The sequence below is a fragment of the Vanacampus margaritifer genome, chromosome 8 (assembly GCF_051991255.1).
Source record: "Vanacampus margaritifer isolate UIUO_Vmar chromosome 8, RoL_Vmar_1.0, whole genome shotgun sequence".
NCBI classification, from domain to species: Eukaryota; Metazoa; Chordata; class Actinopteri; order Syngnathiformes; family Syngnathidae; genus Vanacampus; species Vanacampus margaritifer.
Genome location: NC_135439.1, coordinates 18,824,445 through 18,831,333, shown reverse-complemented (window position 1 = coordinate 18,831,333; position 6,889 = coordinate 18,824,445). Strand labels below are relative to the sequence as shown.

At 42.4% G+C, this 6,889-nt stretch overlaps 1 long non-coding RNA gene across 1 annotated transcript; it reads left to right on the top strand.

Annotated features, from left to right (window-relative positions):
- Nucleotides 1–214: 214 nt before the first annotated feature.
- Nucleotides 215–6,515, top strand: LOC144056944 (uncharacterized). The gene is made up of 4 exons (XR_013295143.1): nt 215–411; nt 1,294–1,416; nt 4,238–4,311; nt 5,854–6,515. It is a non-coding gene; the product is annotated as an uncharacterized LOC144056944 (long non-coding RNA).
- Nucleotides 6,516–6,889: the final 374 nt, after the last annotated feature.

The window sequence follows — 6,889 nt, the reverse complement described above, 5'->3', positions numbered from 1 at the left end:
CTGTCCCACACAGCGAAAAATAGCGACGTGATAGCAAACAGGTCAAGATTCCTCAGAGAGATAGCAGTATTTAGTAACAACCTCTGGTTGGCTGTTTCACTTTCCTAACTTGGAAAAACAACAGCACTGCTGATAGGATCAGTGCAATCTCACCCGCAATCCGTCATAATTAAGGCCGTGTAGTATTTGGCACTCATCCTCAAGGAAGGCAAGGATGAGCTCCGCACTCATCCCGAAGCTGTCACGCACCGGGCATGGCCTGTATGGTTCAGCATGGATGATTGCTGTGTGACAGGCGGACATGGCAGCCAGCGTTTCCACACGTCCTCCCCTTCCTGAGACGCAGCGTGGCTCAGCTGTGCAGCCCCAAGGAGCTCCGCATGGCAGCGGGCTAAGTACACTCAGGAAGAGGTGACATCTGAAATAGCAAATGCCACAACATTTGTTTGTTGTCTCTTAAATCTGGTGAAAGTTTTGCATGGGTGCTCCGTATCTAAAGATAATTTCACGTGCTGATGGAATACTCCATTTGTGAATGTTTCACATTCATAAATCATAATATAACAATAATTTGCAATTTTTTTTTTGACATTTACAGTTAGTGTATTTAGGAACCTGGTTTTCTGGTACAGAAGACAGAACACAATTAAGTCATTAGACATGCAAACAACTTTAATATTTTCTTTCCAACCTGTTCCACATGCTCGTGTTTTTTTCACATGAACTTGCATGGACAGACTTTTGTAGATGATCAGTATTTTCTTAAGAACTCAACGAATACATACACACATTTAGGTGTTTACTTATGTAATATTATGAGATTCAAAATGCCATTATCTCTTTATCAGTACTGTAAAAGTCTTCCAGAACCTCATTAATAGGTTTAGTCATAATTGTTTTGTTCAATCATGACACACTTATAGTATGTTTGTGAGGATTAAATGTATTTTTAATAAAAGTGCATAAACATGATTCCGAATAGTTTGGGAATAAGGCCCATAATCCTTAATCAGTTAATCAGCATTTTTTGTGATTCAATAGAGACATTTCTTAGTAAGGCTTATTTATAAAATTTTTTTTTTAAAAAAAGTCATTAACTGGAATGCATTATCTAGAATCTGTATGGTTTTCTCAAACCCCCCAAAAAAGATGCTTTAGGAAAGCCCAGGGATGAATGTGTAATGATCTCGAAATAACCTAAAGCCCCTTTTTTTCCCTCTTTTCTATGTCCTCCCTCCCTCCTCCCCTCGCTTGTCCTTTTTTCTCCCCTTTTGGGAAACATGCCTTTCCCAGCTGCACAGCCCCCACAGCAAGAGGCCAGGCCAGGAGCACAGCTGGCCAGACTTGGTGGAGCCAGTCGACAGGCGCATGGAGCGCAGCCCGCCCAGGGCCCGCTTCCTCCACAAACATGCCCAGGTGTGGGGCCTCCGAGCTGGGCTTCTGATCTCTAAACAGCAGTGTGTGTGTGTGTGTGTGTGTGTGTGTGTGTGTGTGTGTGCGTGCATGTGTGTCTTGTAGGGAGGGATGATAGGATGAGGGATCAAGAAGGCAGAAGGGGGGATATGGTGTGGATGTGTGTGTGAGCGAATGCGGGGAAGGGGAGGCATCACTGCCGAAGCTGTGTCAACATTGTGTGTTAATGTGTTTGAGTATGTGCATCTGTATCTGCATGTGTTTGCATTTCGGGAAGCGGGGGTCACCCCTGGGGTAGACAGTGGGCAACAACAATTACCACAGCACTGGAGCTGAATCGTCTCTGAATTGTTCATGCCGGCCCACCAGTGGCCTTGTGCCATGAGTGTGTACATAGTTACAGCATGCGAATGTCGAATTGGAATTTTCGGATTTGAGTGAGAACGAATCATGGCATATTGTCATGTGTACTAGTCAGTGTTGGGAAAGTTCATTTTCTACGCAAACAAGTTCAAAGTTCAGCTCACAAATTTTAAAAAGAGCTAGTTCAGGGGGTGGGGGGGGGGGGTATGTGCCTTTGAATGATCTTACCCGTGTGTATGTATTTCCAAAGTGTTTGTGTGTGAATAGCAGTTATTTGAAGGAATAGCACTCCCGAAGTTGATGCTAATTTCCTGTTAGCTTTTGAACGGGATCCGCCATCGACTTCAGCATTAGCGCTAGCGATGTTTTCTAAACTAAAGATGTTATGTATTTAAATATATGATCGGTGTATTTCTTGTTGTTGTTTGTTACTTTTAGGGACGGCAAAATCACATACGCTCTGCGTTTGCTACACAAGAAACACACAGCGATGCTGTGAGTTACATCAGGCAAGCTAGCGTCGCATTTTGATGATGTAAGTGCCTTGCGACCGTTTGTCGCCAGATAATGGCATTTCCCATCTAATTAAGGCCAGTTTATGGTGTCTTTAGTCTGGTTTTCTGACAAAAGAAAACCTGGCAACCTGGAAAGAAACTGAACTGTGTTGAAAGCCAATCATTTACCCCAGAATGAGCTCGTTCACAAAACGTTCACGAAGCAAAAATGCACTACGTTTAGTTCCCGTTTGCCCAAAATATGAACGAGTTCATGAACTTTTGTCCATTGAACTCGTTCCGGTACAACACTGGTATTGTCAGTGGAATGATTGAATGTGTGTGTGATTTTTGTACCTATGTGGGGAGTATACAGCGTTGTGTGTGTGTGTGTACGGCAATGTTTAGATGGTAATGATCATTATACTACCCTGTTAAGCAATCAGTCAATAAATTCAATCAAGTAGTGTATCAACACCTTTCCGGTAACTTCGCTGTTGGCCTCTGATGATGTTTTAGCACAAAGAGCCGTTAAAAATTTGGACACTGCACGGGAGAGACAAACCCTCACGGTTTTTAGTTTAGCGCAAGCTAGCTAATATGACAGACACGACAGATGTCATGGATGGACGACTCTGGATTCTGCTGTTGGCCAGGGCGCAGCAAAGGATCCTAAAGGTCAAAATAAGTTATTTTAAACTAAAAAGGAAAATTTTTCCGTAGGCTGATGCGTCTGTGTTAGCATGTCAGCCGTAAATGTAGGCCTACACTCAGACATGTTTTCAAAAAGTGAATAAATAGGAGGCTTGGTAAAGCGCTTTGTAGAACATATGGTGTAGATAAAGCGCTATACATAGTGTACTCCACTTACTTTTTACCTTCATTAAATTGGATCTTTCATTATTTTTGGACTATGTCTTATTTTTTCAGCAAAAGTACAATTAGTAACCTATTCGAATGATTCAGGAGTCGGTGGTTAAATTGTAAATGAGGATAAGTAAAATATAAGTAATCACCTTCACCTCCATGAAAAAGTCATGGGAACCATATCAGACACTTGTTCTTGCTGAGCTGTGGCCTTAAATAAAAACACTCTTCAACATATCCTATTCACAGAGCTCCATTATTAATCACTTCATAAATCACTACTCCAACAAAGAACAAATCCATGTAACCATACTATGATGTCGCTTTATTTGATGTGTGACCCACACTAGGTTACGAACGGCGACCTCACACTCTCCTGGTTGCCATCCCAAAAAAGCAATCGTGCACACATGTACACTGTGCACCAGATGAAACATAGTGTAACAGGAGGAGTTTGCACTGGGGTCACATCAGATAAGACAAGGCCAGACGGCCTGAGATAAGCTCTTTGAACGACTCTATCTGCACAGTCAGCACCAGGGAGATGTTCTCCCCTGCAGCCGTTTCACATGATGACTGTTAGCCAGGCGGCTGATGCTGGCTTGTTTGCGGCCTAGTACTGCTACTAATTAAGTGGAGGAACCCAAGGCCTTCTGACTGACTGCCTTGTCTATTGCAATCCCCCCACTCGGGATTGCTCATGCATGCATGACAGACACTCACACGAATGCATACACAGACTTACAGACTCCTATCGGTTGACGACCCCTGGAGAATCACAGATGGTGTAGGTAGCCCTCTAGTGGAGGGATAGAAAACACCAATCTTTAACATTGCTGCATTGGAGCTTTACAAGCGCTTTGACGCACTTAACAGAAGACTGTTGAATGCAGGCTAAAAGATAGAGATGTTTGATACGACTTTTTTCCCCCGGACCAATACCGATATCAAGAACCGATACTTGTGTTTTTAAATAGTAAAATCACAAAACAAAAACAATGACAGATAATCAAAAGATCTATATATCCCAATTTAGCATTTTTTCCTTATAATTACGTATAATTAATGGCAATTCTATTCTTTCAATTTGTCATTTCTAGTGTGAAATGGTTACAAGAAGACACGCAGATACTGGCATCGGCTGCTATGACGAGCACGGATACCTTTTAATAAGGTAAGGTATTGGTACTCGACAATCCCTACTAATAGGTGTCTAGTCTAAAGTGTATTCTGTGAATGCGTGTAATTATTATATTGTCTGAGGAATTGCGGCTATACTTTTTCCCACGCTGCTTTGGACTTGGAATGCCACTCACTGTCTGTCAGCAGTCTAACAACACTGTTGGTCTCTATTCCTTTGGTTCCAAGAGACCATAACAATTATGGCCCACATAGAACTACTAGTTTTAAATAAATAAAAGGTGATTACTAACACAGTGAATTGCATTAATGCAATATTGTTTTGTTTTATTTAAGTAAAATACTGTATTCATTCATATTTGCTGTAGATTAAAACTATAAACTGGATTACCGTCACCAGTTATGTATGCTTGGCAATGTTCTTGCAAAAATATGTAGTGTGTGTTTGTGAGTGTAGGAGAGCCCCAAAGCTGTCTGGTAGTTAACATGCCAGACCAGTAGTTGGCGATGTAAGTCTGTAATTAAATACTACAAAATGACACATACCTTTCTTCAAATGATGGAAATTTCACTGTCTGCAAATTAGTGTCATCTACAAAAGCTCAGCTTCAGAAAACACATGAGGCGTGATTGGTCGTTACCTGCGCCCCAATGTGATGTCATTTGTAGTGGATAGAAAGTGGCAGTACAAGGCAAAATGGCCGCCTTCTGAGATGGATTAAAATGGTGGATTTTGCTGCTTAAACGCAGATAGTAATCAGAATATCGTGTTTAGAATAGTTGGGCTACATAGGATAACATATTGTTAAGAAAACGTTTCATATAGTTACCCTAACGTTTGAGTGGACATCCACTTGAAGGCCAGCTTTATTGAAAACTGTAAACAGATTCTCTCTCTGTCAGTCTCGTGATTGACAAGTGATCTGTCCAGATCTTACAACATCCTCACCCTAAATGAGCAGTATAAAGAATTGACTCAATCAACAATAACTTCTTAGTCTACATTGAACTCATCAACATTTTCCATGATATCATTGAAAACAAACCTTGTGTCTCGTATTTTGCATGTGGTATCGTCATTCGATATCCACGCGTTTGACTTGACTGTCGCATAAGCCTCTGATGACAATCTGTGTTGTTCTGTGCTCCCACCGAGCAAAGGTTAAAGCCTAGTTAACCTCTCATGTCCAGGAGAATTCCACAAGCTGTCAGCTAGTTTTTCCAGGAGCATCCCGCCGGGGGGGTCAGGGCCTAAACGCTGGGAAAGCTCTCCATGTATACCTGCGACGAGTATCAACACAATTAAAGTGTTTGAACAACCCTAATGTGCACACACACACATATGGACACACAGTGTGAGCTCCGCTGCTACTGCGATCTCACAATTTGCAATAAAGGTTGGGAAAGACTAGTTTAGGAGGATCGGCTGGGATTTGTGTGAGTGCCAATTTGTGTGTTTCATTGTTTTGCCTGTGCACATGGGCGGAACTGCAAACGATGACTTGCTCACCTGTTCACACAAACTCATCAGCATTCTGACCTCTGCATCTTTCCCTGTGCTCACCTGTTTGTTCAGAGGACGTCTACACCCCGATCAATTGAAGCACGGCGCCAATGTTTCCGCGCTACCTGTTTGAACAGCTGAGCGAGGCGTCGACTCTCACACTTTGCACAATAGCGCAGGCTGCGTTTGCGGGACACACAGACACATGCATAGGCCTCGTTCAGCTCGCTTCCTTCATTTGGATTTGGATGTGTTAAATGCTGACCCGCTAAAAAAACATTTTCCTCCTCCTTTAAAATAGCTCCCTGATGGACTACAATGAGAATTGTGGTTTTTGTAGCGCATGCTTGTGGTCTGCGTTGCTTACTATATATGGTGCGAGCCTTTCAGTCCAACATCTAATTATGTGTGTGCATTGATGGAAACGGATTGCGCACACATACTCACATCCAGCAGGAATCTGTAATTGTATAAATGTGCTCTGTGGATATAAAGTTTGGGAAGCAGCGAGCTATTGAAGGAATGCCCTGGTGCCAGTGAGACTGGGGAGCAGGCGGCAGATGAGCTGTGGTGGAGCTAAATGAGGAGCGACACCAAGCAGCACTCCCTCTGATCTGTAGGCAGCTGTAGCCGACCATCAGCTGCATTCTCGTGTACACTTGCATGTGCTCATGCAACTATGCACATACGCAAATTAGAAGCCACAGATAGGCAATAGTATTGCAACTTCTTCGAGCTTGTTTAATTAAAGGACAACTATCCAATAAAAAATGTTTTCTCCTTTGCCAGTATCTTGCTTTATGATGGTTGATTTTTGGGAGACGTACCTGTGCAGCAAAAACTCTACTGGTTTGAATATATCAGTCAGAATGAAAAAGTGCTAAACGGTACAATGGAGAACAAATACACATGTATTTACTTGATGGCAAACAGTAAGGAGGCAACATTCAGGAAACTGTGAGGTCGAATATTGCTACATCCAGAGCTATGACATGACAACATAGTACGGCCAACAGTTTGTCTAGCACACTTAGAACCATGACTGAGCAGGTACCAAGTAGTAACTCAAGAGCTAAAAGCAAGCTTGGATTGATAGCTAGCTAGCTAG